The sequence below is a fragment of the Hypanus sabinus genome, chromosome 2 (genome assembly GCF_030144855.1).
Source record: "Hypanus sabinus isolate sHypSab1 chromosome 2, sHypSab1.hap1, whole genome shotgun sequence".
In the NCBI taxonomy this organism is placed as follows: domain Eukaryota; kingdom Metazoa; phylum Chordata; class Chondrichthyes; order Myliobatiformes; family Dasyatidae; genus Hypanus; species Hypanus sabinus.
In genome coordinates, this window is record NC_082707.1 from 18,555,849 (window position 1) to 18,567,945 (window position 12,097).

At 41.2% G+C, this 12,097-nt stretch overlaps 1 protein-coding gene across 12 annotated transcripts in view; it reads right to left on the bottom strand.

Moving 5' to 3' along the window:
• Positions 1–5,882: 5,882 nt before the first annotated feature.
• The window catches only part of mbnl1 (muscleblind-like splicing regulator 1), a 322,821-nt gene continuing 316,606 nt past the window's right edge, over positions 5,883–12,097 (bottom strand). For all 12 annotated transcript variants that reach the window (XM_059992574.1, XM_059992595.1, XM_059992649.1 and 9 more), the window contains one exon: positions 5,883–10,921. The gene's annotated coding sequence lies outside the window, so the exon portion shown is untranslated. The remainder of the gene's footprint in view (positions 10,922–12,097) is intronic.

Sequence of the window (12,097 nt, forward strand, 5' to 3'; positions counted from 1 at the left end):
TTTGTTACAGCTGCACCAACCAAGAATAGTGAAGAAATACAGCAATATAAAACCATAAATAATTAAATAATAATAATTTAATCATGCCAAGTGGAAATAAGTCCAGGACCAGCCTATTGGCTTAGGGTGTCTGACACTCCAAGGGAGGAGTTATAAAGTTTGATGGCCACAGGCAGAAATGACTTCCTGTGACGCTCAGTGTTACATCTCGGTGGAATGAGTCTCTGGCTGAATGTACTCCTGTGCCTAACCAGTACATTATGGAATGGATGGGAGTCATTGTCCAAGATGGCATGCAACTTGGACAGCATCCTCTTTCCAGACACCACCGTCAGAGAGTCCAGTTCCACCCCCACAACATCACTGGCCTTACGAATGAGTTTGTTGATTCTGTTGGTGTCTGCTACCCTCAGCCTGCTGCCCCAGCACACAACAGCAAACGTGATAGCACTGGCCACCACAGCCTTGTAGAACATCCTCAGCATCTTCTGGCAGATGTTAAAGGACCTCAGTCTCCTCAGGAAATAGAGACAGCTCTGACCCTTCTTGTAGACAGCCTCAGTGTTCTTTGACCAGTCCAGTTTATTGTCTATTCATATCCCCAGGTATTTGTAATCCTCCACTATGTCCACACTAACCCCTTGGATAGAAACAGGGGTCACCAGTGCCTTAGCCCTCCTCAGGTCCACCACCAGCTCCTTAGTCTTTTTCACATTAAGCTGCAGATGATTCTGCTCACACCATGTGACCAAGTTTCCCACCGTAGCCCTGTACTCAGCCTCATCTCCCCTGCTGATGCATCCAACTATGGCAGAGTCATCAGAGAACTTCTGAAGATGGCAAGACTGCGCAGTAGTTGAAGTCTGAGGGGTAGATGGTAAAGAGAAAGGGAGGCAGGACAGTCCCCTGTGGAGCCCCAGTGCTACTGACTGCTCTGTCTGACACACAGTGTTGCAAGTGCACGTACTGTGGTCTGCCAGTCAGGTAGTCAGGTAATCAATAATCCATGACACCAGGAAAGCATCCACCTGCATCACTGTCAGCTTCTCACCCAGCAGAGCAGGGCGGATGGTGTTGAACACACTGGAGAAGTCAAAAAACATGACCCTCACAGTGCTCGCCGGCTTGTCCAGGTGGGCGTAGACACGGTTCAGCAGGTAGATGGTGGCATCCTCAACACCTAATCGGGGCTGATAGGCGAACTGGAGGGGGTCTAAGTGTGGCCTAACCATAGGCTGGAGCTGCTCTAGAACAAGAGTTTGATTTGAGCTTCAGGAGGTGCAGGTGCATTCGATTTAGCTTGGTATCTGGCTTGTTGAGACCTGGCCACAGCAGGACTAAAAGAGTTTGACAGTCTGTTCGCTAGATATCTGTCCTAGAAGTTGAACTTTCACAATACTGTGGAAGGACTAAGTCTCAAGACCAGCGAAGAGCAAGACCTTCTCTGCAAGTGGCTTGGCGGGGATTCACTGCAACTGCAAAAAGGCTTAGAGCAGCACACGTCAATAATCCAGCTACGGGTTTGCAGATGCTGTGGCAGAGGCTGGACAAATGCTAAGACTCTCCAGAGGCAATCGAAAGATCTCTCTTTAGCAGACTGGATGATTTTGCAAAGCTCTCACGCAGCGAACCACAGAAACTACAGGATCTTGCAGATCTGTTGTTGGAACTACAAGCTACAGAAGTCAACGGTTACTTATTAGGACTGAGTTTCTTGGATACTGCAAGATGGATAAATCTTATAGTGGAGAAACTTCCAAACTAAAGGCAAGAACAGTGGATAACTAAAATTAAATATCATGCAGACATCCCACCTCTCTCAGAAGTTCTGGGAGTCTCCCACATATTGATAGTGACTCCCTGACACCCTCAAATTATATACAATATCCCAGAAATCAATTTTTTGGAGAGGGAGAGTAAGAGGAAGAGGAAGAGAGAGAGCAAGAGGGAGCATCCTGATTGGTCTCTCTTCATGCTAAGTAGACCTATCAGTTTTCTCTGTGGGCGGGCTTTACAGTCGACCTCAAAAACAAGGATCGTGTTGCTCGCTGCACTGTTTGCAACAGTGACTTTTCTATTGCCCATGGTGGGTTAAAATGTAAAAGACATGTTGAGGTGAGTTTAACAGGTGCCATTCGTTCATTAGCATAGCTAACATTATTTAAACAAGCTGGCTAGCTGCTAAGGAGCTACTCTATTGATGTCCTACGTGATGAGGCCGAACTCCCTGGAGACTTATTGAAGATTGTAATAGAATAAAAAAACGACTCCATGATAATATGATATAAGCACATATTTTAATGTCACATTTTCTGCATATACCTAACTTGGTTTACAGATTAGACAAAATCACTGAACGAAGTATTACATACACCCTTGGAGGTCAACCGGGGGTGGGGGGGGTGGAATATGGGGTTGTGGGGGTGGGGGTGCTACCTCCCTGAAATGAGTTTTTGTGGGGTGCGATGACTGCATCATGTTTCCCTTCCACCATTTTTTGCTTTGTGGAATTTGTCTGCCACAACACAGAAATATGAAATGACCATAGTTTCATGCTCTCAACTTCCGGTAACACATCATTCAAAGAGAGATCTCCAGCAAAACCATGGAAACCCAGTGTTCCTATCACAGTCAATAAAACTGAAGTGGAAAACCCCACTAGACAATGCCCTGTCCACAAGAAACCTCACTGCTTAAGGAAAGGCAGAGAAACAGCACTTGCAGACCGAAGACGTTTTCTGACGGAGCACTCAGTATGTTTCAAATGTTGTGCTTCAACAACATACCAAGTAAAAGATTGTAAAGCTATCACACACTGCACTGCGTGCAACAATGACCAGCACATATCAGCACTTCATACAGGGCCAGCGCCTTGGGCTAGCACTGGCTGCAGCACACCCGCAGCAGAGCATAGCAGAGAACCAGCTGAGCATCCATCAGATGTAGCCATCTCCTCACGCACAGAGGTCTGCAGGAAAGGCATCCAAGGCAAATCCTGCTCTAAAATATGTCTAGTCAACATCTACCCAAAAGGGCATCCTGAGCAAAAAATAAAGACATCTCCGATGATGATCAGAGCAAAATCAACATTCTTTGACATATTCTGTATTCAAAGTTCTGTTTCCCCAAACACTCTGAAGACATGTTCTGGAACATCAGGAGTTGCTGGTAGTCTGGTAGTTTGTCATGGAGTCAATAGGAGGGGAGGTCTGCATACCCTTGCCAACCCTCATTCAGTGTGATCATACTCCCAGCTACAGGGTAAGTATGAAGCCACATGGCATCATTCACATCTTAAGGCCATTACTGACAAGATTCCCCCACTTGAATCTTCTGTGGAGATTCTTCTTTCGCTTGGCAGAGACACTATCCATGCATGTAAGGTATGTGAACATTACAATGGTTGACACAATGTACCTTATGCCCAACAACTGGGTCTGGGTTGGGGCATAGTGGGTGAAGTCATGCTCATCAACCCTCTGTCAGTACACCTAGAGAATGGGCACCCAAGTCATTGCAGACCCTGTAAGAATAGAATCTGTATGAAAGAGAAGATTGTTGGTGAAAAACCTTGGAAGATGATTATAAGCTGGCACCTTCCATCGAAGATGAGGTCCTCTTTCAAATCATGAACAAAGAGCTTCAGCAGAAAATGAGTCAACCTGTTGGGTAGCTCCATTTCCTTTCTACTCTCCATGACATCTCCTACCAAACAACAGAGGGCAGGCTCTTAGTTGACTCATGCCCCTTAGTCACACCTTGAGAAGGAAACCAGCAGTAAAAGGTTACGTGCAGTTCATGGAGATACTCTTCAGCAACAATTGTGCTGAGTTAGTGCCTCCACCAGATCTCAGCAAGGAAAACTGGTATTTGCCCAACTTTGGTGTTTATCACCCCCGGAAACCTGCACAAATATGAATTGTCTTTGATTCAAGGGCATATCACTGAACATTATGCTCTTGCAGGATCCAGACCTCAATAACAGTCCACTTGGGGTCCTCATGCGCTTTTGAACTGAGTCTGACGCAGTGATGACAGATGTTGAACAAACGTTCCTCAGCTTCCTAGTGAGAAAGGATCATTAAGACTACCTCAGATTCTTGTGGTTTCATGATCACCAACTGGACAACAAGATTCTAGAGTACCGCATGAGCTCTCTGTGCCTTACTAATCAATGGCCCTAAGAGGACAGCTATCAAGAAAGAGAAGGAATTTGGGACTGAAGCACAAAGGTGCCTGAAGGCAGAAGACACTGCTGGAGAAAGTGAATTGGATCCATCCAAGGCAAAACTCACTTCAGAGGAAACCCACCCAATTGTCTTCCAGCGAAGCACCATGTCACCTCTCTGCTCATTGGACATTACCACGACCAAGTACATCATCAAGGCCAACATTTTTGAAATGACAATGGTCTAAGACTGTTTTCAAGAACAGATTCTGAGACTGTTCTTCTTTTGCCAAAGTCTTAATGAAACAATCATTTGACTTATAATTTCTGTAGTCAGGCTTGACATTCTAGGTTGTGAGTCGGGGAGTGTTCTGGCCTTTAGAGACACAGTACATTTTCTCTACAGTTTGTGTTTTATGTGAACATCACTTCCTGTACGTAAGCTGTTCGTTATATCCTTTCCCGTGCTGGTTAATTTGGTTTTTGGTTTGAAACACAAAGTGGGAAGAATCCATCTCCACCCCCCTTTATTTGCCCTTGAGGCACTAATATCTTTACACAAGTACAGTCTCATTAAAAACCCTGAAGGAGGCTCCCGACTGGGGTGATCTTTGAGGTGTTTAACTCACTTCATAGCTCTGTACGTCCACATTGTGAAGGCAGTTGAATAAGGCAGAGCAGTAACAATGCAGAATAAAGTGTAAAGGCTATTGAAAAAGAGCACTGCAGTGAACTGAAAAAGGCAGAAACAAGGCAGTTAGCCAGCAAGGTCTCAACGAGATGTAATTCAATGGGACCACTTGAGCTCAAAATATTGAAGTAAGCAACGTTGTTGCAGCTTTTGAGAATATGTTGAATTACCTGCTGCTTTCATTGTCTTAAGAGTATAAAACGTTTGATGTATTTTGAGTTTGGAGAGATCTGCGAGCGAGATGTCTGTAAGGGAATGCTGCCGACTGACACAGTCCAGACTGCGGGAGAACATGCTGACAGTTTCACTGGAGCTCAGTGGGGAAGGAATACAATCTACGCTCCTTCTGCTACCGTACGTAGATGGACTGAGATGGGAGGGGGAACAATGAAAGGCCGCATCTTCTCAGGAAGCGATGGAATAGCAGTGGTGCCACATTTGTTGATGACTATTTCTCTATAAAGTTTATTCTGATCATAGGGTCACAGAGTAATGTACCTATCCAAACTTCTCCTAAACGTTGAAATCGAGCTCACAGCACCACTTGTGTTGGCAGCTCACTCCACACTCTCACCACCCTCAGAGTGAAGAAGTTTCACCTGATGTTCCCCTAAAACTTTTGACATTTCACCCTGTACAGTATCTGTACATAAGCTGACTCTGACAGGAAATGATAAAGTAGTGGGGGTTGGGGTGTGGAGGGGTGGGTTAGTGGCTGGAGGTGTTGATCAGCCTTACTGCTGGGAGGAAGTAACTATTTTTGAGTCTGGTGGTCCTGGTGTGGACATTACGTTGTCACCAGAACATGCGGTGAGATTTGTAGCTGCTCTTAGCACACCCTAAGTGTTGGCTGTTAATGCAAATGACGCATTTCACTGAATGTTTTGAAGAATATGTAATAAATAAGTAAATCTGAATCTGAAACTGAGTAAAGAGTAAGGAATACAAAACTAAGCAAGTGGTACAAAAAACAATCAAAATAGTGACCGAGGGACAAATGCAAATAATTTTTCTTCCTTTTTTGTTGGTAATTTTATCTTTATTTTTTTTTTAATTCCATACAGCAAGAATCAAAGATATAGCAATAATAATAAAACAATTGCAGCCAAGGACAGAGTATACTATATCAGCAACTACGAGCGGGAAAACATCAAAATAAAAAGAGAGCCTGTGTTTATACAATCATAAAACCAAGCTCCTGTCCTTTTGGCAGCTGTAGCCATGACCTTGCAATTTGGATACAATTTTCCCAAATTTGAACGGTCATTTCATCCAAACTAAAAAAAAAATTACAACCATTGAGTGGGTATTTTTTGTACATTCATGGGATTTGAATCCTGTTTGCTGTACCAGCGTTTATTGTTTATCCCTCAATATCTCTGAACTGTAGAGGCCATTTAAGAACCTTTCATATTGGTTGGTCTGGAATTGTATATATTGCTGGACAAGGTAAGGTGCCTCTCTGAAGAGCATTTGTATATCAGGTGGATTTAATCTCCAGTGATTAAGACTGGCATTTTTTTAAAGATCCAGATTGAGTCAGTTCTTTGAGTTTGCATTGTTCATTTGCCAAGGTGGGTTTGAAACTCACTGGGTTGATGTTCTGCCTGGTAACAAGCACTGCACCACGAAACCCAGGGAGGAGAGATGGGTTCCCAATCTGCGTTTTGCTGACCTACCCTCTCAGGTTGTATACCGTGCACATTCTCTGAGGCTAAATGAACTTTCTTTCCCTTCTCTCCACTCCTCCTCCATGAGTTTCCATTTCCTCTCCTCCAGGGACGAGTCTTGCCCTCCGTTCTGTGCTCTGCACACACACATACACACACACACTGTATATATGCACGATGAGCTACATTGACTTCAGTGGAACTGAATTCTGCAAAAGACGTGCGCACGCTATTAAATTGAGTGTACAACAGGGGACAAAATTCGACCTTGGACCCTTGGCACTGTCTTCTTTTTATTCCAAAAATAATGGAAGCAAGGGATTTTAAATAGAAGAGAATTTCTGTTTCTCCAATTCATAGTGGTATTCTTTTTTAAAGAAAAATAAATTGAATTATTCAAAAAACAAAGGTATAGACTCAACTGCAAAAAGGACCAGGAATAACAAGAGCAAAATAGTCATGTGGGCATTTACTGTTTCGGTGTTCTCTCCATGACTAATCTGACATTGTTGACATATAGTCATTTACTGAACGTGTGGAACCAGTTTGATATATATATTCATCGATGCAAGTTTTACTTCCTGTTAGAAGTACACCATCAAAATCCATAGACAGAACCTGTTTTTGATAAGACTAAAATACATACTTTTAAACTGTAGTTTCTCTTTTTGTGATTTATAAAAAAAGAACTTTTAAAACATGCAGTAGATTTTTTTTGTAAGGAGTTTGATATTTTCTGTTGTTGAGCGGAGTGAAAAATCTTCTGTTGTGATGTTGATAATCAAAGTGTTTGACCTGGTTAGTAATGATCTGCACCGGGAGATTTTAACCTGTGCAACATTGTCAGTCATGGGTGATTGTTGTGGCGTGGTGGATTGCTGGTGGATACGGGAAGTGGGGGTTGGGTGAGAGAGGGGAGTGACTGGGGCCAGTGTGTGGTGATGGGAGGAGATGCAATGTTGGACTCAAGGAGGCCATCCAAGAGTGCTGTGGGATCAGGAAGGAATTCACATTCCCACCAAATCAGGCAGGAATTCCTCATTCCTATCGGATTAGGCTGGTAACTCCTGTTCCAATAGGATCAGGCAGGAATCCTTGTTCTGTATCTATCCTAGTGCTGGACATCTCCTCTGGCCTAACTTTGCTTCCATTGACGTCACCTGGAGCAAGACTGGGCTGGTGGGAGTGGGAGACTGGGGGCAGGCTGGTCATGGGCGTATGAGAATAAACACACACCCTCCCAATCCTACCTGTTTTGTGACGGGGGTGGTGTCTGGTTACAATTGGGCTCCCCATTGTCCTCTCCCCGATGATCTCAGGAGTATGTTTGTCTTTCTAGCTGAAAAAAATCCTGGCAAACTACAAGCTGTTCACATCGAAGCAAAGCAATATTTTGCCTTTGTTTCCTTGAAGGGGCGGGCATTGGGATAAGGTTACGAGGTGCTTAAATCTATGCCCATTAACAATTTTTTTTAAATTTTTGCAAGCATTTTTTTAATATTTTTTATTTTTGTTCAGCCTGTCGTTTTAATGACCTTAACAAAATTCCTTGTTATTATAGACATTTTTTTTATTCAAAATAAGATCTTACTATTTTACAGGTTTCCTTCTCCTTGACTATATACAGAAGTGCAAAAAGTTAACTTTCCCCGTAGGACCGATCAACTTTTTTTATCTCCAAAACTGCAGCATTATCAACCCTCAAGTGTCTGCACACATAATTCAGATTAATCCTCTTTTCTTATAAGTAAGCTTTGATTAATATTTGAATTCATGACATAAAAAATCTATTGATTATGCATCTCCTATTTAATGAAGGTCTGATATTTGGATGAGGGAGATTAAAATATACCCAACAAACAATATCTTACTATTCTCAAATGGTTACAGTAGAAAATAATTTTCAGTTTTAATAATCTAGGAACTAGAGATTTTCATAATGACTATAATTACAAACAAAGTAAATCTTCTAAACATTATGCAATTGTCTGCCAGTATTGTTGCTATAGCAACAACTTAACTTCATACTTCACAATGAAATGATCACTGTAAGATATCCATATAAAAGGTTTTTGTTCTCTGAATGATGGAAGTAGCAATGACAGATGCTCGTAATTCATAAATCAGTAAACTATAATCCATTCTTTATGCTGTTATACTACGCTGAAGAATTAAATGATATTACACAAGGTTGTAAAGGGGTGGGGAGGCAAAAAAAATCACTTTGTCAAAAAAAAACTTTATGGAAATCTTTTATCCATGACTTCCAATAAATGAAATAAAAGACAATCTATCAACTAAAATATGAAAATAATATCAGATTTTTAAACATTAAAAAATTAAAACAATTCTAATATTATATGTAAGAGACTACAAACTTAAAACAATTGAAATAAGCAAAATTCTAGTATGTAAGTACTAGAGCAAGAAGTGAAGTCTATGTGCTCCTTAATAGGTCTGAAGTTACATTTAAAATGGGTTTCAACCCGTAATATATAATCTAAGGCTTTAATAGATGTACAGTACAATCAATAAAATAATGCAACAACCCCTTTTTTTTAAAACTACCAAGTACACCTTTCAAATTCTATCTTCAAAAAATAAAACTTTGCAGTGAGCTCAGAATTATGGATAGTTCATGAAGTGAACTATCACCTCTTCCATTCCAACAAGGCTACTTCAAGTAACCGGCCCCACTACAATATCTGATCCTTTTTTTTTTGCTGAACAGACCTCTACTTAAACCTCTTTCTCAAACTTCTGAAAAAAAAATCCCATCAGGAAAACAAAATAATAATAGGAATTCCTTTGGATGGATGAACCCATTAAAAAATACACAACTAATACTCTTTTTTTTTTTTGTTTTTTTTTGAAGGCTTTCTAAGGCTAAATGCAATTACTTTGAAAAAATGTCACATATAAAATTCACCCGGATACATACCCACCCTGGTACTACTTTTAACAAACATTTATATTTTGGTTTATCATGCATTTCATGACAGTGCTTCGTTCAACCTTAAGGTAATCTAGTTTAGAGTCACTTTCCATAATGTTTTCTATGTAAAGTATGTGACTGCAAACACATTCAGCATGAAACAGAATTTTTTTTCATCTCTATATAGAGATAGTTTTATAGTCCTATTTGACTTCTGGCATTTTACTGGGGCAAAAGAATTTGGGGCAAATTAAAACTGCCACCTGACCAAGTCTCTGACACATGGCACCTTAATTGGCAATTAATGGCTAGAAAACTCTTTTCACTTTGGAGTTGACTCGTTATGGCATTGAAAAGTGACAATACTGATAATTAATATTGGTCATGACTTGTGTCTTTTTCCTTAATATTTTTCATGATTAATATCGCTGGTGGATATTAATACTGTGCATAAGTGGTCTACAATGATTGTTTTTCTCTAAACAATAAAAGGAAATTACACTTTTATTCGCTGTGTGTTATGCTATTCACTCTGGAGTGGAGATGCAAATTCTGAGAGGGTACAGGATGTAAAATAGCATAACTCACTTTGAATCAAGCTTGAAATACATTGAAATAGATAAATGTTTTACACTGCATGAATAATACTTTAGGGTTAGACGTATAGCCTTGACTGGCACTTAATATGTACCTCCAACATATTTACGACACAGTATTTAAAGCTACAATGTGCTTTAAAGAAAGAACAGACTTGGTTCGCTTTAATATTTTGCCCAACACATTCATCTGTCCATTGCCTCTTTAAATCTTTCTTACAATCCATTAGAATATAACCATAACACAGATCACTGTACATGCACAATTGATTTTTAGTGAAAATGGGAAAATAGTATTTCTTTTAAATACAAGGTGCACTATTTTGATTTTTCTCTCTTTTTTTTCCACTTTTGTAAACTTGTAGGAAAACCATTTAAACCTAACACCAAAATGATCTGTATGGTTTGCAGGAGTACCAGTATATACTGTATACTAAAGTGTACATCAGTGTTTACCTTTCCACTGGGGGGTGAGGAGGAGTGTTGAGGAGAGGGCATTGGCGGAGAGGGAAGGAGAGGCAAGGGGTGTGAATGGAATGGGCATCATTTATGCTTTGTCTTCCGAGCCGAGTACTGAGGAAAGGCCAGTGATGTGATATGCTGAACAACAGGTAAAGCTCCCTTAGCCTTATTCTCCTTAGAGAGACCAGGCTATACCAGCATCAGTGTGCAGCATTCTTCTTCCCTGTTATGTTCAAGATGACCATACTTCCATTTTGTTAGAGTGCCAAAAGTGGAAAGGGTTGTGGCTGAGGGAGGGAGGGTTATGGTAGATTGCTGATTAGATGGTGGTATATACAGAACAGACTGTTGACCTTTGCTGTGTAATGGCTTCCCTGCACACTGTCTCTTCACACTGATCTGCAGAGAGAGAAAAAGAGAAAGCAACACTTTACTTTCAATCAGGTTGATTTTATTTTTGCTGAGCAAAGCAAGCAACACAGCGTAACTGGGGCTGAGATAAAGAGATGTGATCCTTGGTGTCAGCGAACTAGCATAGAGAGGTAGAATGGCCTTTTTCTACTTTCCACCTCTTGTTCCACCTGGACTGACCATTACATTCCACAGCACAGCAAACCCAGGGTCAGGATACACTTCGCACCTGGCCCCTCAGGTTTACACTTGCCATGCCTGCTTCCTCTCGACATTCCCATTAATCTGAAAGGGCTTGCTAAACATCAATAGTTGAAGCTAACATAATTCATTCATGTTATTAATTGGACTACAATGGTCTATTGTTGACCACTTGCTTATTAATACAAATATCTAATCAGCCAATTATATGGCAGTAACTCAATGCATAAAAACATATAGACATGGTCAAGAGGTTCAGTTGTTGTTCAGTCCAAATGCCAGCATGGAAAAGAAATGAGAAAAGTGACTTTGGCTGTGGAATATTTGTTGGTGCCAAATGAGTGGTTTGAGTACCTCAGAAATTGTTCATCTCCTGAAACATTCACGCACAACAAGTCTCTAGAGTTTACACAGAATGGTGCAACGAACAAAATACATTAAGTGACTGGAAGTTCTGTTGGCAAAAATGCCTTGCTAATGAAAGGAGAATGGCCAGGCTGATTCAAGCTAATAAAAAGGTGACAGTAACTCAGATGACCACATGTAACAATGGTCATGTGCAGAAGAGCATCTCTGAACACACAACATATTTAACGTTGAAGTGGACGGGCTACAGCAGCAGAAGACCACAAACATACACTCAGTGGCAACTCTATTAGGTACAGCTGTCCAAGGTTGATTGGAAGGGGACACGAGCAGGGAAGACAGCTGAGATCGAAAGGTCTCAATAGATGTTTCCTGTGATGTGGCAGTCTAGCACCAGAGGACACAGACTCAGGATAGAGGGGCATCCATCTAGAATGGCGATGAGGAGGAATTTCTTGGCCAGAGAGTGGTGAATCTGTGGAATTTGTTGCCACGGGTGTCTCTGGAGGCCAAGTATATTTAAGGTAGAGGTTGACAGGTTCTTGATCAGACAAGGCATGAGTGGATACAGGGAGACGGCAGGATATTGGGGCTGAG